Source organism: Myodes glareolus, chromosome 22 (genome assembly GCF_982192425.1).
Source record: "Myodes glareolus chromosome 22, mMyoGla1.1, whole genome shotgun sequence".
Taxonomy (NCBI): Eukaryota; Metazoa; Chordata; class Mammalia; order Rodentia; family Cricetidae; genus Myodes; species Myodes glareolus.
In genome coordinates this window covers 49,957,346-49,982,351 of record NC_142047.1, presented here as the reverse complement: position 1 = coordinate 49,982,351, position 25,006 = coordinate 49,957,346, and the positions used below count along the sequence as shown (strand labels likewise).

General features: G+C 50.6%; 1 long non-coding RNA gene across 2 annotated transcripts in view; it reads right to left on the bottom strand.

Moving 5' to 3' along the window:
* Positions 1–23,866, bottom strand: part of LOC146890183 (uncharacterized) — a 38,250-nt gene extending 14,384 nt beyond the window's left edge. Inside the window, exons 1-3 of one of the 2 annotated variants that reach the window (XR_014999057.2) lie at positions 23,642–23,866; positions 7,412–7,596; positions 6,713–6,798 (exon numbers count right to left, since the gene is read on the bottom strand). This is a non-coding gene — a long non-coding RNA (uncharacterized LOC146890183). Of the gene's footprint in view, positions 1–6,545; positions 6,799–7,411; positions 7,597–23,641 lie in introns of those variants that run through there. The other variant, XR_014999056.2, reaches the window with a different exon arrangement.
* Between the last annotated feature and the right edge of the window lie 1,140 nt (positions 23,867–25,006).

Genomic DNA, 25,006 nt, shown 5'->3' with positions numbered 1-25,006 from the left:
AACCACTTATGAGTGAGTACATGTGATAGTTATCTTCCTAGGTCTGGATTATCTCACTATATTATGTTTTATAGCTCCACCCATTTGCCTGCAAATTTCAAGATGTCATTTTTTTCTGCTGTGTAGTACTCCATTGTGTAAATGTACCACATTTTCCTTACTCCTTCCTCAGTTGAGGGGCATTTAGGTTGTTTCCAGGTTCTGGCTATGACAAACAAGGCTGCTATTAACATAGCTGAGCACATGTCCTTGTGGTACGATTGAGCATCCTTTGGGTATATACCCAAGAGTAGTATTGCTGGGTTGTTGAGGAAGGTTGTTTCCTAATTTTTTGAGAAATTGTCATACTGATATCCAAAGGGGCTGTACCAGTTTGTACTCCCACCAGCAAAGGAGGAGTGTTTCCTTTACCCCACATCCTCTCCAGCATAAGTTGTCAACAGTGTTTTTGGTTTTGGCCATTCTTATAGGTGTAAGAATCTCAGAGTTGTTTTGATTTGCATTTCTTTGATGGCTAAGGATGTTGAGCATTTCCTTAAGTGTCTTTCAGTCATTTTATATTCCTTTGTTGAGAGTTCTCTGTTTAGGTCTGTACCCCATTTTTTCATTGGATTATTTGTTCTTTGGATGACCAATTTCTTGAGTTCTTTGTATATTTTGGAGATTTGGGGTTGGTGAAGATCTTTTCCCATTCTGTAGGCTGTCATCTTGTCTTGTTCACTGTGTCCTTTGCTTTACAGAAGCTTTTCAGTTTCAGAAGGTTCCATTTATTAATTGTTTCTCTCAGTATTTGTGCTACTGGGGCTATATTTAGGAAGTGGTCTCCAGTGTCAATGCATTCAAGTGTACTTCCCATTTTTTCTTCTATGAGGTTCAGTGTGGTTGGCTTTATGTTGAGGTCTTTGATCCATTTGGACTTGAGTTTTGTGCATGGTGATAGACATGGATCTATTTTCATTCTTCTACATGTTGATATCCAGTTATGCCAGCACCATTTGTTGAGTTATTATTTAAAGAAGGGGGAAAAGCTAAGGCAGGGAGAGTATGTGTGTGTGTGTATGTATGCATATATAGTGAGAACATATATATCCCTGGCAATCTTGGAACTCACTATGTAGACAGAACAGGTTGGCCTCAAACTTACAGAGATTCATCTGCCTCTGCCTCCTAAGGGCCACCATGCCTGGCTCCATCACATTCTTTGAGACAAGGTCTCTCACTGAATTTGGAGTTCACCATTTCAGCTAGACTGGCTGGCCAGTGAGTACCAAGGGATCTGCCTGCCTCCCCCACAGCACCCCTGCGCTAGGTTACACATTTACGCTGCCAGGTTCGACCTCTTGATGTGGGTTTTGGTTAGCTGGAATGTTTCTACAGTGAGGGCTGTGAAATGGAACAAGGTGTTACCAAGGGCCCAGCAATGGCCTCCACCTCCTCAGGACCGTAGGGGCATGTGCCATCCCTCAGAAGGAGCTCTGCAGAGCTTTTGCTCTGCAGTCACTTATATGGCTGTCCATCTACATGGAGCAGGGCGCTGATGCTCCCTCCTCCTCCCGACTCTCCATTCCTCATGCCAGCCACAATGCTGCCTTTAAACAGCACCCCCAGGAAGTGGAGCATATCAGCAGCCATTTTTCTCCTGTCTAGATCGGCGCTGTGGGCGATAAAGACAGCGCTGGCTGTTGGTGGAGACCCCATGGCTAATGAGATCCAGATGTGGCCCAATCAGCCATCCAGCAAGAGGGCAGTCAGGCCTCATAGGCACCTGAGCCCTCTTCTCAGAAGAGGCACAGCCCAGGCCTGGGGGTGGGTGGGGGTGTATGGGTTAAGTGACAAATGCTGCGTGTAAGGCACAGAGTAAGGAGTGGCCCTGCTTAATGAGAAAGGAAGGCGCCAAGAAGGAGCTGTGCACTGTGGCTGGCATGAGGACCTGGGGCCTCGGGGAAAGACCCTAATGCCCCATAGCACACGACAGTCCGTGAACTTGAAGATTAGCTGAAACCCCAGAGCAGACTTTCCCACCAGCAGGCACAGCATGTCTTCCCTGGACTGTCCAGGTAGGCTCAGTCACCAAGTGCACACCCTTCCTCAGGGCTCACACCTACATGAGATGCGGCCTCTCGCTCCTCTGAAACTTCTGTAGTAGTGTCCCCCACCCGTAGAACCGTGGACTCCAGATCACTGCCTCTTGAACCAGCTCAACCATAATGACAGATGCTGGAAACTTGGGGTTTGCTCACAGCCCCACCTCAGCTCAGCTTTCTGCTAGGGCTGCGAGCTCCAGCGGACTCCCTTCCAGTAACCTGAGCATTCAGGGCAGGGCCCAGACTCCACCCAATCAACCCAGCAAGCTTCCTCTACAGCTTGGGGCTGTTCTGCGAACTCCTGGGTTTCTCCTGCCTCCCACGAGCCTCTTCTTAATTCCCATGCGCTTCCTCAGCACTCCTACAAACACCCCTGCACCCCCAGGGACTTCCGTGCGCCCTTGCTTTATGATCCCAGTGTCTGAGGTCTTGAGTGAATGTGGTTTGGCCTCCAAGCAGCCCTTCCCAAGATGAGACTGCCGAGGTCAGCCAGTGTCGGTTTCCCTACCGGACTCCACGCTGTTACTTTCTGTCGTCCTGATACAAACCTAGACACACCTTGAAGAAAGGATGTTAACTGACAGCATGCCTCCCTAAGATCACCTTATAGGCAAGCCCATGGTGCATTTTCTAGATGAATAATTGATATAAGTGGGCCCAGTCCACTGTGGGTGGGGCCACCCCTAAAAAGAGGGTCCTGGGTTGTATAAGAAAGCAGGTTAAGGCCACACGCCTTTAATCCCAGCACTCAGGAGGCAGAGGCAGGCGGATCTCTGTGAGTTCAAGGCCAGCCTGGTGTACAGAACGAGCTCCAGGATAGGTTCTGAAGCTGCAGAGGAACCCTGTTTCTGCCCTGCTTGAGTTCCTGTCCTGACTTCCTTCAGTGATGGACTGTGACCAGGAAGTGTAAGATGAAATGAGCCCTAATTTTCCTAAATTGCTTTTGGTTATGGTTATGGCAATAAAAACCCTAACTATGACAATGGCTGCCCTACCTCTTTGCTGTTCTGAGAGGAGGGAAATGAAAGACACAGAAGGTACTTACAGAAAGCCAGGGCAAGACCCTGTTGCTGCTCATGAAGACAGTACCATCTCTTAACTGTGTCCCCATCCCATAGCGGGTTGTGGGGAGTCCCAAAGCCTCTCTAAAGGGTCGGGGAAGTTCTCTCTCTCTCTCTCTCTCTCTCTCTCTGTCTCTGTCTCTGTCTCTCTGTCTCTGTCTCGGTCTCTCTCTCTCTCTCTCTCTCTCTCACACACACACACACACACACACACACACCTTTCAGCCCAGCAGATACACAGAATCTCCTGAGGCGGCCCCAGAACATAAAGAACTATTGCCAGCAAGATGCTGCTATTTGGAAGTTTTCTGCAAACTGAAAGACCCTACCCTGGAGGGAGGCTCTTTAAGACTCAGGAAATGATCAGGTACTCAGGAAGAGCCCCAAACCCACCGATTCCCAAGGCCCCTCCCCCCCAAGGCTATGGACAAGCTGCTGTGGACAAGACTCTGCACCCAAGTGGCTGCAAGTCATGCAGACAGCTCATTAAAGAGCCACTACCCATGCTGGAGTGGGCTTTAGTGACTCAGCTGCCCTTGAGCCATCCATGCCAATGGAAGTCACCCTTTACCCCTACTCCTGTAAGTCACCCCAATAAATTCATTAGTTCACTACGTCGAACCTTTCTGGTACCATTTCTTCGGTCTGTCTTTAGTTCCTTGTCTAGGGTTTGTTCATACCTCCCCTGTGATTGTGTCACAAAACAGGTGTGAGACACCAGCCTGTCACACACTCCCATCTGTCTTGGGTCTATAAACCAGGACACAGTTTAAAGTTCCCAGATGCTTCCAGGCTGCCACATCTTCTGGCCATGCCTAGTTCAGAGTTCCTGTAGCTGGTGGCCTCAGAATTCCAAGTCAGCTGCCAGTCTGGACCTCAGGTCTTCAGGGGAGCCTTATCCTGAGCAGCAGCCACAAGCACCTACCCCACCCCATGCTGGCTTTGGAAGCCCACAATTGGTGTTCATTTGTGAAGCTTCAGGGCAAAGTTCTGTCCACAAACACTGTGGTTTAAACAAGGGTGATGAATCCCTCTGGCAGTCCTGGAGGCCAAGAGTCCGACAGCCTGGGTCTGTAAGCTTTACTCCCCTCAGAAACCCTGAGGAGGCTCCTTCCTGGCTCTTACTGGTCCCTGGAGGCTGCCAACATTGAGGCATTGGAGGCAGTGTGTTCTAAGCACTTGCGAGCACCCGGGAGAAGCCCCGGGGTGAGGTCAGAAGCAGGAAGGCCAGGTGGTTAATAAGAGATTCAAGCAGACATGGGCTGAAGAACAGGAGACCGTGGGGGCGCAGGAGAAGCAGCTGGACCTCGAGTTGGATCTCAACAGTCTGAACGTGGCGTGCGAAGAAGAGAAATGAGACAGAGCCCAGGGTTTTGGCTGGAGCAACTGGAAAGGGAATAGTCATTTATGCTTGTCTTTGATATCCAGCTGTGAGTGGAGCGCTGAGGCCTTCGCTTTGCCAGACAGCACAGTCCAGCAACGGGGGAAACTCATTAAAAGGCAAACACTGGCATTAAACGCAGGCGTGTTCAAATGTGTGGAGACTGTAACCAGTAGGGTAAAAAAGCAGAAGAGGAAGTGCATTCCATAAAAGGTCCCTGGGAGAAGCATGTATCTCAGTCTCTCTTTGCCCCCTGCATGTGAGAGGCACCTGCCCACACAGCACCAGGTGCTTGATAAATACCTGGCAAATAGTGAGGGTTAGGAGATGGTTCTGTGTGTAAGAAAACATGTTCTCTGCAAATGAGAATCCGAGTTAGAATCTCCAGCACCTATGTAAGAAGCCAGGCGTGGCTGTATACGCCTGTAACTCCGGTGTTGGGGGCAACGACAAGAAGATGGATGGCGCTCTCTGGACAGCCAGTCTAGGCAAAGCAGCATGCTGCTGGTTCCGTGAGAGACCCTGCTTAAAGGAAAGCAGGAGAGCAATGGAGGAGGCTGTCTGGTATCTTGTTCTAGTCTCCACATGTGTGTTCACGATTGTGCGCGCGCGCGCACACACACACACACACACACACACACACACACACACACACAAATATTTAGGGGGAAACAAGTGAAAGCAGACAGGGCCAGCCAGGGTGTCTAAGCTGGGGCATGGCTGGTGCTATGCAAAGTTGTTTGGTATACAACAGCTTGAGCCAGTGACCCAGCACTCTCTGAGGTGAGTTCGGCAATGTCCACACTTGCTGATCAAAAAACCAAGTCCTAGGGAGGCTACATACTGACTCGAGCTTGGCAGGTTAGTACCGAGCAGAGATGGATTTAAACCTGGCAATGTGGCACCAAGGTGCTCTCAGCAGGCATGTGGCTCAGTCTCCATGTCACCTCCCTTCCACTTCTCGGTGCTTTACCCATCTCCTAGCCAGGTTGTCAGCCAGCCCATCAGCCCATCTACCCATTTATCAGTTTGCCCATCTGTCCACCTACCCATCCATCTATCCACCTCCCCATCCGTCTATCTACCTACCAATCCATCTATCCACCTACCTATTCATTTATCTACCTATCCAGCCATTCTCCAATGTCCCCATCCATCCATCCATCCATCCATCCATCCGTCCATCCGTCCATCTGTCCATCCATCCATCCATCTGTCCATCCATCCATCCGTCCGTCCATCCATCTGTCTGTCCATCCATCCTTCCACCCATCCACCTACCTACGCATCTATTCAGCTACTTGCCTACCTATCTACCCACCATCATCTATCATCCGTCCATTCATCTATGTACCCATCCATCATCTATCCTTCTACCTATCCATTCAGAAAGCAATACAACCATCCGTTCATTCACCCATTCATCCACCAGTTTTTCCATCCATCAATACATATTTCCTTTTATCCGTTTCTGTCCATCCATTCATCAATTTGCTCAGTCATGCACTCATCTTCCTGTCCACTGATTTGTCCATCCAGTCATCCACCTGCCCTTGCACACATCCATTCATCAATCCATCTCCCCACCCATCCAACCATTCATTCATCCGTATACACTTCTCTCTATTCATCTCTCTACTCAACCAGCTACTTATCTCCTTGGCCATCCATTCATTCCTCTGTCCATCTACTTGTACATCCATCCATCTACCCTTCCTCTCAGCTCACTAGACTTCTGCCTGAGGAGCTTTGTCTAGTTGTCACAGGGACCAGCACCAGGAAAACCACTCACTTCCTGACGTAAAACTAACCTAGAGCAGGGCCAAGTCCAGAGAAGAGAAAAGGGCCTGCTCTTGGTATGTCATTCAAGTACCTGAAGCCAGTCAGGCCTGGGTTCCTGGGGGAAGGTACACCCTGAAATCATAAGAGTCGATTAAGTCTTTTATAAAACCTAAATGAGAAGTGAGAATAGGGTCAAAGTATTAAAGATGAATAATTGCCAGTTGCAGGATTTCAAATGTGTAGATTTAATTCTTTGTGCCTCTTGAGTTAACATTTTACTGATCTTTTATCATGGAGACCCAGTCCTTTTACGACTGGATCAAAATAATCACATTTAGAAGAACTAACTAAAAACATGAGTAACATGGATCTCAAAGCCAGCAAGGGGAATGAGCTGGACTGACCTTACAGAACCGAGTGTAGGCTGCTCCTGAGGAGCACACTAAATCGCTGGGGATTCTCCTTGGGGATTCCGTCGGTGAGATTTTATCTAAAATGAAAGAGTGAGAAATTTTCTCAATAGGACTATGAAGAAAATAGATTGCTAAGTCCAAGTGAAGCTGAAAGATGTAAACAGATACAGCCCCCCTACACATACACACACATGTACAAACACATGTACACACACATACACATCACATACACGCACATACATACACACATATATACATACATATACACCCATACATACACACATGCATACACATGTACACACACATACACATCACACACACATACACATATACACACATCACATGCACACACATAGACACACATACACATCACATATATGCACATGCATACACATACATACACACATCACATACATATCACATGCACACACGTACATACACACATATGCACACATACTTACACACACACACACACACACACACACACACTTCAATAATGATGATCAGTTTTCCAAGGGTAGAAACTTCTGACCTAGAAGGAAAAGTGTGTGGGGAGCCCAGGAATCCCTGAGTAAATATGTAAAGAGCAGATGAAGTCCTGAATAAATTGCAGATGCTCAGCAGGCAGTGGAAGTCCTCTACGCCCATACCCATGCAGACAGTACTAATCGATTGCTATAGGTCACTTACCAAGCTCAGGTAGACAGCACTAACTGATTGTTGTACTCCTCAGGCAATGCAGACAACACTAATCAATTGCCATACGTCTCTCATTCAGTCTTTGTAAAGCTTCTTGACCAGGGTCAGGGAGATGGCTCAGTACGTAAAGATGCTGTCCACTGTGTCTGATGATCTGAGTTCAATTCCTGGGACCTCTGTGGTGAAAGGAGAGAACTGACTTCTGAAAACTGACCTCAGGCAACCAGACACATACATGTACACACGTGCATACACAGAGACAAACACACACATTCACACAAATACACGCACGCTCACGTGCACACACATAAACACATACAAACACACACATTCACACAAACACATGCACGCTCACATGTGCACACACACATCCCCACCTCCTCGCAGGGCGCCCTCTTAGCATCTCACAGGAGGGGAACGTGAAGTTCACCAAGGTCAGCTTCAGCAAAGATGCCAGCTGAGCCTACGGCAGCCATTCTCAAGCCCCAGCTCTGCCCACAAAACTCAGCCAAGGGGAGCCTGGTCTCTGCCTAGAGCTGCCATTCTGGAGCCAAATCCTTGGATCTAAGGGTGGAGCTGGCACAGAAGGGCTGCCACCAGGAAATCCCAGGGGGAAGGCTTGGGGCAGGTGAAGTTTCAGCTAATGGCAAGTACACGAAGGCTATAACACAGAGTCATGGGGGACAGCCAGGACCCTTGGTATCCAGAGAGCTGGGGACATGGCTATGCTGATTCCTTTGGTGTTGTCCTATAGACTACCTGCTTTCCCAGACCGTGGTGATAACGGGTATCCCAGCGGATGAAGGACAAAGTTCTAGAAAGAGTGCTTCTGGCCGGAGGAGGTAGGAGGAGGGGGCAGCTAGCCCCACATGCTTACAGGGCTATTTTTAAAATGATCCACATCTTTGCACCAGGGCCTGGGCCAGGCAGGCCCCTCCTCCTGAGGGGCACTCCTGCAAGCTGAGAGACCGAGCCCATTCCTCCCCAGTCACAGATTCTGGGACCCAGTCGTCTTTCTCTAAATAAGTAAATTAGCTCTAATACCCTTATTTGCCATCAACCTTATAAACCTAACACAAACCAGATGGGCCTCGCTTCCCGAACCCCCACGCCGCCGGCCTGGCCTCCTCACGGCTGCCCTTGGCGAGCTAGCTTCCTTCACCCTTTGTTGGAATAAAAGCCATAAGAGAGGAAGACGTGGTGGCTATAGCCAGGCAACAGCCTGCCAAGGTCCCACACTTCTTAGAGAAGCATGAGGCTCCTTATCTGGGCTGACTCCAAAGCCCCTTTCAAGCTACCTATGGTTTATTAATTCATTTTTTGTTTGTTTGCTTTTCGACCCTTGGTTTCTCTGTGTAATAGCCCTAGCTGTCCTAAAACTTACTTTGTAGACCAGGCTGACTTCGAACTCACAGAGATCCACCTGACTCTGCCTCCCAAGTGCTGGGATTAAAGGTGTACACCACCACTGCCCAGCTTAATTCACAAGTTATTAAATAAGCATTTATGATTTTCCATATTATAAAAAATAATGTTTTCATCCCTGAAATATTAGCAAAGACAGAGATGTTAAGAAAGAAAAATAAAATCTCACAAGGTCTCAAAGCCAAAATTACTGGTGTCTTGTTCTAGAGACTGTGAGAGCCATTGTCAGCCAACATTTTATTCAAAAGTCCGGAGAATAAATATTTCAGCCTCTGAGGGCACATAGCACATTAGTTACTTGTTTTGCTGCTGTGACATGTTGTATGAGGTCGCTTGTTTCCCTAACAAAGGTGACAAAAGGAAGGAATGGCTTACTTTGACAGATCAAGGGTACAGTCAGTCCATCATGGCAGAGAAGTCAAGGAGGCAGGACCATAGGGCGACTGGTCACATGACTGACTGTCAGGAAGCAGAGAGGGATGGATGCTGGCGCTCAGTTCACTTTCTCGTGTCCACAGCACAGAGGACGATGCTGTTCACATTCAGGGTGGGACTTCCATCTTCAGTTAACCTAGAGACTCCCTTCCAGACACCCACAGGTTTGTTTCCATGGTGATTTGAATCCTGGCCAGATGCAGCCTCACATAAGGTCTCTACTGAAGCTCATCTACTCTGCTCTTGCAGTAGTAAGCCAGCCAGTCAACATGTCATCAGATGGACATGCCTGTGCCAATAAAACTTTATTTAAAAGAGGATAGGCACACCATCTGTGTGCCAAGATAACCTGGACCTGGTTCATGGTGCTGTGTGTGGAAAACCTGCCAATGAAGGTTGTCTAGCGGTGCCATAAAATTAACCATAATATTGACTGGGCGATGGTGGTGCACGCCTTTAATCCCAGCACTCTGGAGGTAGAGACAGGAGGATCTCTGTGAGTTTGAGGCCAGCCTTGTCTACAAGAGCTAGTTCTAGGACAGGCTCCAAAGCCACAAAGAAACCCTGTCTTGAAAAAAATTATAATAATAATAAGTGAAATTCGTTGTACACAAAACACTATACTAGCATAAGCTTCCAGTGCTCTGCCTCTGTGGCCCTCACTCAGACAATGAGTTCTTGCTCAAGTAATTAAAGATATTGAGGAGGTTGTCCTGGATCAGTATTCACCCCAACTCATGTAAAGATGCCCTGGCATCCCTGTACTTAAAAGAAGAGAAACCGAGGGAATATGAATACAGCCTGGAACCAGAAAGTCCCAGCCAGGGACACCCCAGAGCACCCAGAAGCTGAAGGAGTCAGGAGGACGCTTCCCAGCGCCTCAGGGGGAGCATGTCCCCATCCACCTGTAACTTCTGCACTGGGAGAGACTTCCCTGTGATCCTGAGCCAGTGCCCTACATGTGATCCATGCTCCAAGTGTTGACTGAGCATCTACCTGTCCTGAGCCCCATGTGTCCTGAGCCCCGTGTGTCCTGAGACCCGTGTGTCCTGAGTCTCTCTGTGTACTGAGACACTGTGTGTCCTGAGATCGCATGTGTCCTGAGTCACTGTGTGTCCTGGGTACTACGTGTCCTCAGTCCCCCATGTGTCCTGAGCCACTGTGTGTCCTCAGTCCCCGTGTGTGTCCTGAGCTGTGTGTGTCTTGAGCACTGTGTGCCCTGAGTCCCCGTGTATCCTGAACCACCGTGTGTCCTCAGTTCTTGTGTGTCCTGAGCCCTGTGTGTCTGAAGTCCCCATACGTCCTGAGTCCCCATGTGTCCTGAGCCCTGTATGTCTGAAGTCCCCATGTGTCCTGAGTCTCCGTGTGTCCTATTCCCATGTGTGGCCATGCTCCATCTGGTACTGAAGACCCATGGTGAAATCTGTTCACTTGCAGCCTTTTCTCACATCCTGGTAGTCACCATCACCACCCAGTCTGCAGCAAATCCCTCCAAAAGGAACCACAGACCCAACATTACCATCTCCCATTGACGTCTTCCTCCCAAACCCATGCCTCCTCCCCTCCTCTTCCTCTTCCTCCCCATCCTTCCTACTTCTTCTTCATCCACTCCTTTTCCTTGTCCACCTCCTCTTCCCCTCTTCTTCCTCCTCCCCACCTCCTCTCCCTCTCCACCAACCAAAGCCCCACTCTCCATTCTCAGATCTGTAGACTGGTCATTTATTCTCCAGGGATGAATCCCAGTCCACTTTGGCAGGTGCCATAATACATGGCTGCTATAGTCTAGAAATACCCAGTTTCTTACAAAAACCATTATCAGGGTCAAGGAAATTAACCAAATAGCTCCAACTCTAAGTTCTTGATCTAATCTGCCCATCCCCAGACCAGGCAAATTGAGAAGAAAGGACGTGAGCAAAGGTGAGGACAGATTGGAACACGTCACAGTGGCCGCACCCAGGGTTGCAGGGTGTAACAGGGTCTGTGGACCTTGATGGAGCCCACACTGGCAGGACACCCATTCTGGACCCTGAGCCAGGCAGTGTGAGAGGCTTCCTGGCACTTGGACCTTTAACAAAATGAAATCTTCCCAAGACGAGCAATGAAGCAGCAAAGACGTGGGTCTAAGTGGGAAGGTTATTGCCCGGAGCCTGCTTCCCCAAGGCTGCCAAAGGCACTGGGAACTTTACCAGACTTATAGACACAGTCAAAACCATGTCCCAGTTCATCCCAAAGGGGCTTAACTTTGAGGGTGATGTCTGTTCAGACTTGAGGCATGTCCAGGGTGGACCGTGGATGGTGAGATGCTCTGAGATACACTACCTCCGAAGTTCACTCCTGAAGACCCGGCTCTGAGCCATTACCGGAGTCCCTGTCTCCCACATCTCTGGAAGCCCTTCCAATGGTTCCCTCTGAGTCGCTGTCCCAGAAGCCATGGGAGGCCTCTGAGCAGCCCCTTTGGAGGTTAAGTAAACTGAGGCTGGCTCAGTCCCAGTGGAGTTAGGGTAACCCCACACCATGTTTGGCTTTGCATTGGCTCGGGATTTACCACCCAAACTGGCTTTGCTAGAACCGCCAGTGGCTCCTCTTAACAGCTACACCCTCCTAAATCACACCCCTACCCCACAGGGCTGCCCATCTTCCCATCAGCTGGGCTGTCCCCACATCCCCATCTCCTTCCAGGCCGGCTCACGGGTGGCACATTCCTGTTCCCACCTCTGTACACCCTGCAGGGTGGACCCCTGGGGATTGGCTGAATTTTTGTTGCTTGTTGCTTTTTTTCCCCATCTCTCATACCTAGAACCCAGTCCAGCATATAGCAGGTACCCAATAAATGCTTCTTGAGTGAGTGATTGCAACTCCTGGGGTCTCCTACAAGCCAGAAAACAGGCAGGGCTGCTGGCCTGAAGAAGTTTCCTTCTAGATGTCCTGGCTGTGCACTCTGGAAGGTTTGTTCTATTTCTGGAAGTCTTTGCTTTGCTGACATCCAGTCAGGCAAATCCATTGCCAGCAGTGGGGCCTCTCAGCCCATCCTCCATGCCCTGTCCTCTCCCCCCACCGATTCGCTTGAACCCCAGATGAGGTCTTGGCCTTTGCTCTTCCACTTTGCACCCACATTCACAGACAGACCCAAACACTCACCTCGACACATCTCCCTGCAGGGACCCACCCTCTCCTGGGGGAAAGTCCACTCTCTTTCCACTGAAAACCTGTTTGGTCTCACAGTTCTGAGCCCTGCATTCATACAAGTGACTGCCACAGTGACCTGGGTTCTCCCTAGAGCTGCCTGCCACCCAGGCGTGGCAGGGACTTAATCCATCCCACATGGGGCTCTGGTGGCCACTGACCTATGACCCTGCTGCCCTGGGAGAACTACCGTCTGTCACTGATAACCTCCTGTGTCATTGGCTGGATTGGAGCACTAGCTACAGAGATGGGCTGATAGTGGCGGCTATCCTGGGGTCAAGTCAGCGGGGCAGGACTGACAGCCCTTGATGCTTATGGAAACAAAGCAGAACATGGGGTGGGGGCGGGGACTGAACCCTTTCCCAGCGAGCCCAGAAGAAGACAGCAGCAGGTCAGAGTGTGCAGAGACTGAAGAGGGATTCATCCGGCAGGCAGCAGCCACATCTACCCAAAAGATACCCCTGGGCGTGTGCCTAGAAACAGGCCGCTGGAGTTCCTGGGGACCCCCAAAAGGCTAGTGAGGATCATAGTGGCTGCAAGAAAGGTCAACCTGAGGCCTCTGCACACAGAGACATCCTCAGGCTGAGGTAGCAGCCTGGGCAGCTACTGACCCACTCCACGGCCCACTGTCCCCAGCATCCCTGCCAGGCACTAAGGAAAACCGCATCTTCTTGTAATCATTTATTTGCCCCATCTGTCCTCTGCCTGACTTCGTTTTCAGCTGTGTCTGCCTTTGAGGATATACTAAGTCTGTGGCCTGAGCCACAGAGGCTTGTGGTCCCTGCGTGAAGCTAGGTTGGGAATTCTCTGCAGCCATTCCAGCTTTCACTGTGACGCTAAGTGCTGCTTGGACACAGAAGGCTCATGATGAGAATGTTGGCCGCCCTCCCCATGCCTGAGTTTGGTCAGTTTTAACTGGGCATAGCGAGCAGGCATGTGGGCCTACTTATAGCAAAAGCACTTGGGAGACTGAGGCCAAAAGATCACAAGTTCAGGGCCAATTTGGGTTACATATCAAATTTCAAGCAAGCCTGGACTACAGAATGAGGCTCTGTCCCCCAAAAATTAAAAATAAAATAGCATCAATAGCCAGGTGTGGCAGTGTATGCTTAAGGAGCTGAAACAGGAAGAGTTATAAGTTCGAGGCCTGTCTGGGCTACATAGTCTATCTGAGAGAGAGAAGAGGAGAGAGAGAGAGAGAGAGAGAGAGAGAGAGAGAGAGATTGATTATTTTGTGCAGTTGTAGAATTTCACACAGCACCTCCAAGAAGTCCCTCTGGCTTGGAGTGTGGACCAGGAAACACGACTATCCTGTCAACCATAGGCTTCTTCTGGATGGCGGTGTCTCTTAACAAAGACTCTCTGGTGGCAGATTCCAGGACACAGCAGCCCAAGGGAGGAGCACCAGGTGCCATGGGGCCTGGCGAGCAGCGGCCAGTTCCACTTTGACAAATGGGCCGCCCCTGCTTGACAAGGGCTCACAGGCTCTGGACCAGATAAATGCACCACGGGCTCAGGTCATTTTTCCTCCGCTATCTCTTGCTGAGGCCACGCTGACACTCAGGAGTGATGGATGGAGAGGCAAATGACCACCCCGCCCGCTGGATGAAGGGGGTCCTCCAGCACCTGCCTGCTGACCTTCAGGACTGGCTGTCTTTGGGGTGAAAAGTGAGAACCCCCAAGTTTCACTATGGGGCTCCACGTACTTGCACTCATGTGCCACACATAGGCATGTGCACGTGTGTGTACAAGCCTATGCTCATACAAACATATCCACCACACGCACAAACACACATACTCATACATATTACACATGCATGTCAATGTGCACATGCATACACACAGACACACAAAGCTGTGTGCACAAGCACATAGATGTACATATGTATGTACACAGGCACACACACACACACACTCACATGCATTCACACACTTCTTGAGTCTGCAACCTTTTGTTTCATTTTGTCTTTGAGATGGGTCTCTCTGTTATCTCGGCTATCGCTGAGCCCCTGGACCCATGAAATCCTCCTACGTGAGTTGCTAAGTGGCTGGCTCCACAAGCATGTGCCATGGTACCCTGCTGAGCCAGGCAACTTTTAAAACTTGGAAGCCAGAAAGCCTAGGTCCCAAATTGCTTCAAATCGCACACGAGGCGCTAGCCTGTAACGAAAGCTACGAGTCCCTATGGAGTCAGGCTCAAACTCCAGTAGGGCTGTTTGGAAAGATGCCTACCAACTGGTACCCACTGAGCAGGGAGACCCAGCCCACCTTGCTTCGCTTCAAGTGTGAGATGACACGGGTCCACCCAAACCTGAGAAAAGCTGCCCAAGGGATCAGTGGCTTCGCTGCCCTCGTGAAAGCCAGAGACGGGAGCGTGACTGAGGGCAGCTCTGCACCTGCAGGCTGCAAACTTTCTGGGAAGTAAGAGAGAGCAGAGACTCTCTTAAGCTTCAGAGGCCTAAGTTTTGGAGTAAGAAGGGAGGGTACTGCAGCCAGCAAAGCGGGCCATCCCATCTCGACCCAGGAGATGCTCCTTTGTCCTCACCGCCCCTCAGACACATGAACGTCTGACTCAAGCCTCACTGCTCACCCTCCACCCTCTCTGGGGAAATGACGAACGCCGGATAGAGCCGATGGGCCCCGGAGTCCGGATGCCCACCGTCCAGGGCTGTTTATGTTTGAGCCAAGCCCGTCTTGGAAGAAAAATGTGAGAATAGTGTTCCAGAACATGGTGGCCTAGTAAGGCCACTGGGTGCCAGGGAGGCAGAAGACAATAGGGCAGGAGGGGCGGACACGGACGGAAGGATAGGGCTGGGCACAGCTGCCAGGAGCCAGAGAGGGGCAGGCTCACCCTTCTCTCTGCTGCAAAAAGACCTGGCTTCTCTCCCCACCTGAGACCTTCTGTGTGATGCTCAGATGTTGTCCTGACTGTATGAGTCATGCTTGGCTTCTTTAAATGACCCTGCAAGCCAGGCCTGATAATGAAGGCCTGTCTACCAGCTACTCAAGAGGCCAAGGCAGGAGGATTGTGAATTTGAGGCCACCTGGGCTATAAAGTGAGTTCTAGGCCAGCCTGGGCTACAAGGTAAAAATAGAGCTAGGGATGAAGCTCAGTTGTAGAGCGCTAACCTATTAGACTGTGCTGACCAATTTTATGTCAACCTGACCCAAGTTAAAGTCATCTGAGAGGAGGGAACCTGGACTGAGAAAATGTCTCCTTAGAATTAGACCATAGGCAAGCCTGTAGGGCATCTTCTTAATTAGTGACTGATGGTGATATTGTGGGTGATACCATCCCTGGGCTGGTGGTCCTGGGTTCTATAAGAAAGCAGGCTGAGCAAGCCACGAGAAGCAAGCCAGTAAGCAGCACCCTCCATGGCCTGTGCATCAGCTCCCACTTCCAGGTTTCTGCCCCATGTGAGTTCCTGCGATGACTTCCTTCCATAATGAATAATAATATGGAAGTATAAACCAAATAAACCCTTTCCTCTCCAGCTTGGTCATAGTGTTAGCTCATAACAATAGAAACCCTAACTAAGACAGGTGCCAATGATCTGAGCCCCCCGTCTGTCTCTGTCTGTCTCTGTCACTCTCTCCCTGTCTCTGTCTCTCTCTGTTTCTATCTCTCTCTCCCCCTGTCTCTGACACATGCACGCACATGCACACATGCACACACACACACACACACACACACACACACACACACACTAACCAGACCTATTGCTGACAGTTGTTTCTGGAAGCCGACCTTTCATTTCCCTCTGCCCCAGAGGCTGGCATCCACCCCCAGGACAATGAGCTTCTCCAGGGAGGAGAAGCCTGCATCAGCCTCTCTAAGGAAGTTTCTGTATGAGACACCAGGAGTCGGGAGCCAGGGGGTTGACTTCAGGGAAACTCTAAGGATTCTGTGATGGCTATTCTTGGTCATCACCTTGACTACATCTGGAATTAACTAACGGCTGGATACACCAGTGAGGGAGTTTTCTTCTTTTCCTTTTTTTCTTTTTTTTTTTTCTTTTTCTTTTGGTTTTTCAAGACAAGGTTTCTCTGTGTAACAATCCTAGTTGTCCTGAAACTAGCTCTTGTAGACCAGGCTGGCCTCGAACTCGCAGAGATCCACCTGCTCCTGCCTCCCAAATGCTGGGATTAAAGGCGTGCACCACCACCACCTGGGTGTGAGGGAGTTTTCTTAATTAAATCATTTGAAGTGGAAGCCCCACTTTTTAAATCTGGATCTTTTAAGATGGGAGGTTCTACCTTTAACCTGGGCCACACATCCTGGTGACAGCCTGTATTATAAAGGACAGAGAAGAAGGAAGCTTTGGCTTCTTTTCCTGCTTGCCCTGGCTCTTGCTGGCAGGTCCATTCCTTCACTGGCATTAGAGCCCATTGCTTCAGGATTCTGAAGACCAGCTGAGACATCCAGCCTTGTGGATTAAACAACTGTGTGTGTGTGCAGTGTGTGTGTATAGTATGTGTAGTGTGTGTGTGTGTGTGTAGTGTTATAGGTGTAGTGTGTGTGTAGTGTGTATATAGTGTGTATGGGTGTAGTGTGTGTGTATGTAGTATGTGTAGTATGTGTGTATAGTATGTGTGTAGTGTGTATGGATGTAATGTGTGTGTGGGTGTGTAGTGGGTGTAGTGTGTGTAGTGGGTGTGTGTATAGTGTGTGTGTTGCCTTTTCCAACAACGTCTTGTTTTGTTTTGCTTTTTTCTGTGATACAATGTTTCACACTGTAGCCCAGAATTTACTATATAGCCCAGGCTAACCTTGAACTTGGGCTAGCCTTGAGCTTGCAGCAAACCTCCCACTTCTGCATCCTAAGTGCTGAGTGACAGGCACAGCCACCATATCAGGCTTCTGGTGTTAGGTTCTACTAGGAGACAGTCCCCAAGACACCAACCCAGAAAAAAAGCAGCAGATGATCTGCCCGGAATGAAGTCCCCAAGAGCCAAGTCTGCCAGGCAAACTTCTGTGACCCAGGATGCCAAGAGATGAGTCGGTGCCTCTCTGACCAGGAAACTCATCTGTGTTGTGAGAAGATGAGCTTTTGGATTCTGTTTGCCTGGAGGCTCTGACTTTCAGGGTTGCACAGCTGTAGGCCTAGGGTACTTTTCATTTGAGTTTCTCAACTGCAAACTAGACAGAATAGTGCTGCGATGAAGCGGAGTGTGCTGAACACACCACATGAGTTAGGGTTCACGTGGGCTGAGTAGCCTGGGGTCCCAGCGAGCACAGCCCTCCTCCCGCTTCTAAAGCTAAGCTGGGCTTGGGAAGCCACAGGGTACTACTCCGGTGCTTGCTGCCCCTCTGCCTGTCAGGCACCACATAGCTTCCCGCCACCCCAGCACCCCATGGAGGGCAAGTGGAGCAATCCCAGCCTCACACCTGCTGGGGAGTATAGGGCTTTGTCTAAGCAGTCATTTCCCTTGCTTAAAGCTGGGATGTTGCGTCTGTGTTGGCATCTCAGCACTCTGGAGGCTGAGGCAGGAGGATTGCCGTGAGTTTGAAGCCTAGTGGTGCTAAAAATGCAAGGCCTTATCTCAGGTGGGGGAGGCCAACACACTTAAGAGTTAAAGAAATAGAAAGGATGTATAGGGTGCCTGTCACAGGTTGTCAAGACCACATTCGTCTGAATATCGCCATCCCTACAGTATGGTCGGCAACACTGAGGCTCATGGGGTCCAGGGACTTCCTCTGAAATGTAAAAGCTCAGCCTTCCTGGTGGGACCGCACCACATCCTGGGTGGTGATCCATAGCGGTCTGTGCTTTCTGCACCTGGGCGCATGGACAATAGTCACCCTGGAAGCATGCTGCCATTTGGGGACAGGGCCGGTAGAGGAAACAAGGGAGAAGGTGCCCACTCATCATCAGCGGCTCCCCAGGAAGAGGGCGCTGTAGCCAGGGAGCATGGAGGCCTGAGGAATGTGGCCTCTCTGTGGGGGAAGCATCCTCCTCTACACCTCGGCTCCCAAGGCTCTGGGGATTAAGATGGCTCAGAGGAAGCTCTCTGGAGAGAGCAGTGTTGGAGATCGCCCCTCCTCCAGCTTGCTCCCAGGCTTCTGGAGCATGCTGCAGTCAACAGAAAATAAGGGGACCTCGTAGGGCATAGGGCCTCAGCAGAGACAGTGAGTGAGGGGCTTACACTCCTGGATGCTGGCACCATCTGCCCAGCATGTACCACCGCTTCCCGCCGGCCTACTTCACTCAGCCACACTACCTGGCATCAGCACAGAAAAGTGGGTGCTCCCATCCCCTCCCCCAACCACTTCCAAGGTGCAGAGACCTGGACATGGCTGGTCCCTGGAGACCCAGCCATGGCGACACACACCTGTAATGCCCACGTGTCACAGGGAGGAGTCTCCCTGGCCACTCTGCACTCAGCCCCTTCTGGTCCAGCCTCGGATGGGCAAAGCATCTGCTGTGCTGTGCTCAGGGTGTGGCTCAGGCAGATGTGGGAAAAGATGCCTTAAGCCCGTTGGGAACATTGAACATGGAGACCGGCTCTGGGTTCTATGTATATGAAGGTCTTCATATGAGAACTCCACCCTGCAGCTGTGTCTCAGGGGTGCTTGCCCGGGCTGCTTTTCTTTGTCCTTCCCTGCAATGTCCATTATAACAGGAGCAAGACATTTTCCCTAAAACTCATTTTGGATTCAGAAAAAGAAAAAAAAAAAAAAGGAGTAGCTTCTTCCCAGCTCTCCCCCTGGAGAGGAAATGCTGCAGGTAGCAGGGAGAGCATCCAGATAGGCCTAGGGTCCAGTGGCCACCTCCAGGCCTCTGATGACACTGTGGCCTGTCAAATCCCACATCCTTGGTGTCTATCAGCAGCCCGAGGCCATCACACCCTCTGCGACAGATAAGCCACCCAATAGGCTTGTGGCCGGACTGTCCTAAGTGATCGGGACCAGGTTGACCCCAGAATGGACTCTGCCCTTTTCATTCTGGTATGCCCCCTTGTTCTGCATGTGTGGCCCACGGCGAGGGCTCAGATCTCCGTGGGTGATAACCGGTCCCCTCTCCTCTTCCCCTCTCACCTTGGGCCACCCAGGTCACAGCTCTTGACCTCTGCTGATGGCTAGCCATCCAAACGTCAGCAGCCCCCACACACCTCCTGCCTCTGACTGCATAGTGCACACTGTCCCGGCTGAAGAGGCGGCATCTCTCCGTTCACACCCTCGGTCCTGTCCACCTTCTCCCCGCCAGGGTTGCTCCCTAGAAGGAAAGGTCCTCTCACCTTGTCATCGCCTTGTGTGCTCACACAGGTCACCGTGACAGCTGGACAAAGGGGACTCTGAATCCAGGTCTTTATGAACAGCCAAGAGGCCAGATCTGGAGGCACAATTCCTTGGGAAGCTGAGGCAGGAGGATTGCAATTCTGAGGAGGCCTGCCTAGGCCACAGAATGAGTTCAAGACCAACCTGGACAGCTTAGCCAGAGAGGACTGTAGCCACAGCGCACCGCACCCATTCGCAATCTTCATTTCCACCACCGAGGAGCAGACAGTCCCAAAACAGAGCGTTTCCAAAGGACTGAAGCGCTGGGCTGAGTCAGCCTCCCCCGACCCAAATCTGACCACTTAGAACAAGGATCTAGGGAGACCCTCCTCCTGGGGGCACCACCCAACATCTGTCTTCCTCCAAGGAGACAGAGACCAGTTCACCTAACCTCCGCTCTTTACACACAAGGGGGCATGCTGAAAGTCACAGGCAAGTTTGCCAGGGGAGCTGGACTCAGCCGCCTGACCTCCAGGCCATTGCCTGATCTAATTGCTGTGGCCCCAGTGTGGCCTGTGTGCTGTTGTAACCACTTCCTCCCTGCAGAGCAGGAAATGAAGAGAAGGACGGACCCTCCCTGCCTGTGCTCTGTGACCTTTCCCAGGTCTCCTGAGGAAGGTCAGTGTCACCTCTGCCCCTTCCTGGCGGGTGTTCTGGGGACAGTTGCTCATGTTCATTCTCTCTGGGTTTCCTTTTCTCTGCTTGAGCTTTCACAACAGAAAGACAGAAAGAACTCATAGAGAGCAGCAACTACTGCTGATACCCCAAGCGTTCCGATACCATTTGAGGGGGTGGAGAGGTGGCTTAATGGTTATAGCACTGGCTGCTCTTCCAGAGGACCTGGGTTCAGTTCGTAGCATTTACATGGATGTTCACAACCATTCGTAATTCCAGTTTCATGGAATCTGACGGCCTCTCCACCCTCCAAGTGTACCAGGCATGCTTGTGGTGCACAAACATACATGCAGGTAAAATGTACACATATATAAAGTAAATTAATATAAATTAAAAAAAATACCTCTTTGAGATTACTCACTGGGTCATGCTGCCTCTTTAAGGTGACCTTAAACTGATGAGTCACACTCTGTAAAGAAATGACCGAGTGTTTACTCTTGGGTGTGACTTCAAATAATAACTTTTAAATTTTATTTTATTTTATTTGTGTTTTTCCATCTGTGTACATGCCACATGTGGGTGCCATGCCTACGGAGGCCAGAAGAGGGCATCAGATCCCCTGGAATTGAAGTTACTAATGAGTACGAGCTGCTTGAAAGGGATGCGGGGAGCCGAATGCCAGTCCTTTAGAAGACAGCAAGTGCTCTTCACCAAGCCAACTCTCTAGCCCCAAAGGGCAGTGCACACACACACAGGCATGTACAATTGTTCACACATAAAATTGTCAAGCTGGGGTGGGGGGCAGCATTTTCTGAGAAAGTCTAATTGTTAAGTCCTTCCAGCATGGCGTGCCACCCCCTCTCCTCCAGCCATGGTGTACTCTTTCCTTCACGGTGGCTTGGGTGCTCTGTGGTGAATTGTTTATGTATTGGGGAGTCTGTATTTTGTTTGCTTCTGTGACAAAAAAAAGCAATGGTCGCTAGTAAATGCAGTTGGATTGCTTTCCAATCCACTGATGTTTAAGAGCCAAGCTGTGGTTTTTAAGTAAATTATCTCTAAAAAGTGTAAAAGCATTTTTCAGTACAAACAAGTTGCTAATAAGGTAAGAGAGAGGAAGAGGGGTGTGCAGCTCTGCAGTTCCCATGTGCTAGGCTGGGGCTCCACCCCTGAGCCACACCCCAGCACATCACTGGGGGACCCTAGGCTGTGACTCTACCCCTCAGCGACACCGCTAGCACCTCACTGGGAGACCCTAGGCTGGGGCTCCCACTCCTGAGCCATGACCCCAACACCTCACTGGGAGATTCTAAGCTGGGGCTCTGCCATTGAAACAAACTTCCAGGCCCCCTTGCTAGGACATTCTAAGAAGGGGGCTGTACACTGAGCCAAATCTCAAGCCCTCAATAAAGCAGCTTTTTTTAAAAAAGGAAACAAAACAAACCAGTAGGTGGTGGTGCACACCTTTAATCCCAGCACTTGGGAGGCAGAGGCAGGCAGATCTCTGTGAGTTTGAGGCCAGCCTGGTCTACAAGAGCTAGTTCCAGGACAGGCTCCGGAGCTATAGAGAAACTCTGTCTCAAAAAAAAAAAAAAATCATTCACTGGGGTGCATACTTAACAATATGTAACATGAGGGCCAGGCTTGGTGGGGTTTCTGTCCTACCCAATTCCCACAGCCAGTAAGCCCCCAGAGAAATTCACACAGAGGTTTATATTAGCCCAGGCTTAGCCCAGGCTTCTTGCTAACTCTTATAACATATATCAACCCATTATTCTTATCTAAGTTAGCCACATGGCTCGGTACCTTTTTCAGTGGAGCAGGTCACATCCTACTTCTTCGGATATCTGGAGAGGACTGCGAGGAATGGGCTTCCTCCTTCCCAGAATTCTCCTGTTCTCATCACCCTGCCTCTATTTCCTGTCTGGTTGACCCGCCTATACTTCCTGCCTGGCCAATCAGCATTTACTCAAAACATGATTGACAGAATACAGACAATTCTCCTGCACCAACAGTGGTCTCCTGTGAGTTTCATCCCCAGAGCAGAAGAGACCCATTTGCCCTCTGTGGTACCCATCTGTCCTCATCATTTCTGGAACTTTCACACAGCTTAAAGACTGATCACCAGGAGATGCTCAGAGGCTGCAGGGCAGATACAGAGACCCACTCCTTTGAAGCCCACCTTCCTAGAGACCTCTGGGATGGAATGTCCCCTGCATTAAGGCAGAGAGAGGGGCCCCAGAGAAGAATCAGGAGAAGAGCAAATGAGAGAGGAGAAGAAACAGGATCCCAGGACAATACCAGGAGCCTGGACAAGGGACTCTAAAATGGTGGGTGAGGTATCCTGAGTGAGATGTCAGGTGGGGAAACTCACAGCAATTCTGAGGGGTAGACTTGCCCCCAGCCTGCAAGTGGAGGCAAACAGCCACCAAGGTCACGTGTCCAGTAAGTGGCAGGCCTCCATTCCACTCCAAAGCCAGAGAGGCACACAGCTGCAGGGCTGGGGAGATGGCTTGGTGGGTAAAATGACCGCCATGTAAGGAAGGCAGCTTGCAGTTGGTTCCCATCACTCCCACGTAAGCCGGGTGCAGTGAGCCGCAGCTGTAACCCCAGGGCTGGGGGAGCAGAGACAAGAAGACCCCTTGGGGCTCATTCGCCTGACAGTCCAGCTAGTGAGTTCCAGGGGCTGTGTCTCAAGAAGAGAGGTAATGAGCTGAAGAGATGGCTCAGCAGTTAAAAGTAGGCGATGCTCTTCCTGAGGACCCGAGTTTCGCTTCCAGCACCCACACCAGGCAGCTCTCAACCACTTGGAACTCCAGCCCCAGGGGCTCCACTGCCCTCTTCTGGACGCTTCAGGCAGCTGCACACAGCTGTGCCTACATACACGTATTATTTTAGATGCTTTAAATAAAATCTTTAATAAACAAAAATAAGGCAGAAAGCAATAGAGGAAGACACCCAAAGTTTATTTTGGCCTCCACATACACGCACACACATGTGCGCATGCACACACAGACACACGCACACACACACACATGAAATCATGGCTGCCAATCGGCCAGGCCCACTCCTCAATCCCTGGTGACTCAACAGCATTTATGGGAATCTTCCCAAGACTGCGTCATCCCCAGACCCAGCCAACAGCCTCCCCTCTCCACTGTCTTGTGCTGAAAGGAATGTCAAAATGAGTTAATCCAGCCCCACATCTAACGGAAGAGCAAGCAGACCAGAGAGGTTAAGTGACTTGTGCGTGGCCGCACAGCTAATTAGAACCAGATAAGACTCACCTCGGAAGCTTCTTCTGCCCTCTCCAGAATGACTCCCAGGCTCGCTGTGACATCTCAGAGGCTCTGTGGCTGTGACACCAGCAGGCAGGCTGAGTAGTGACAGGCTGTAACAGAGTTATAGAATTCAGGCTTCTGGAATCTTCAGACACCAGCGTCCATCCCCGGGCTAGCCGCAGCTTAAGCATCCCTGCCTGGATGACTGTACAGAGCCGGGCAATGTCTCCCTTCACGTGGTCTGTAGGACTTGCACACATACACTTCTCGCCAGTGAACTTGAAGCTTTTCAGAGAGGGACCCAGCCAGAATGCCAAGCTGTTTGGCACTGGCGCCCTCTGCTGGACAGAATAGGGCATGGACAGTTAATGGATCAGACTTTCCCCATCCCTCACTTTACAGGGGTTCCGACTGGACTTTACGTCAGCTTTTTGAGGGGAACACCTGCTCAGAACCCAGAAGTGGACCCATCCTTCCTTTCTCTTTCTTTCTTTAAAACAAGGTCTCACTCTGTAACCCAATCTGGCTCTAAATTCACAGCAATCCTCCTGCCTCAGCCTTCTGAGTGGATCCTAAGCGTGAGCATTCATGCTCAGTTCAGAAACGCTTTCAAGGCATGATATTAGCTGGGTGTGATGGCACATGCCTGTGATCTCATCACTTGGGAAGCTGAGGCAGGAGGATGTCGAGTTCCTGGCCACCCTGAGCTACCAAACTGAGCTAAAGTCTAGTGTGTGTCCTTCATCCACCTCTGGGAAAAGAGACAGTGGTGGCGGAGGGAGGGAGGTGTCCAGTTGTGTGGGAGAGATAGTGGAGGGGAGAATGCTCCCAGCAGAGGGGACATCCTGTTCGGAGGCTGGCGTGAGGGCTGTGGCTGGGGACTGAAGACAAAGGAAGAACACCCGTGGTCAGAACTGGGGGACAGAAGGAAACAGGGAGAGGAGGTAGGAGGGGCACATAGATCAGGTCAAGTAGTATCCAAGCCATCATTCATCTCAAAATGATGCCATCAAGGCTGTGCATTAGGAAGAACAATCTGTCGCATGAAGACCCCCCACACACACACCTCCCAAGCCCACAGTCTCTGGTTGGTCCCATGTGGCTGAGAACACCATCTCAGAAGAAGTCCTCCCACCCAGCCTCAGCCCCGTGGAGCAGAGCCCAGCTGCCTCCTCAGCCCACCCAGAGTGCAACCCAATGAGAGCGCGACCAAGCCGTGATTACTCTAGCCACAGACTTTGGGGTGCTGGGTATGTAGTACAGATTCCCGGGACCAGTTCACGGTTACCCCAAGCTTCCCACCCCAGAGCTGACCACAGCATCCCCCGATTCTGGTTCCAGGCCAAGGTTGCTGGGGTTCCCCTGCCTCCT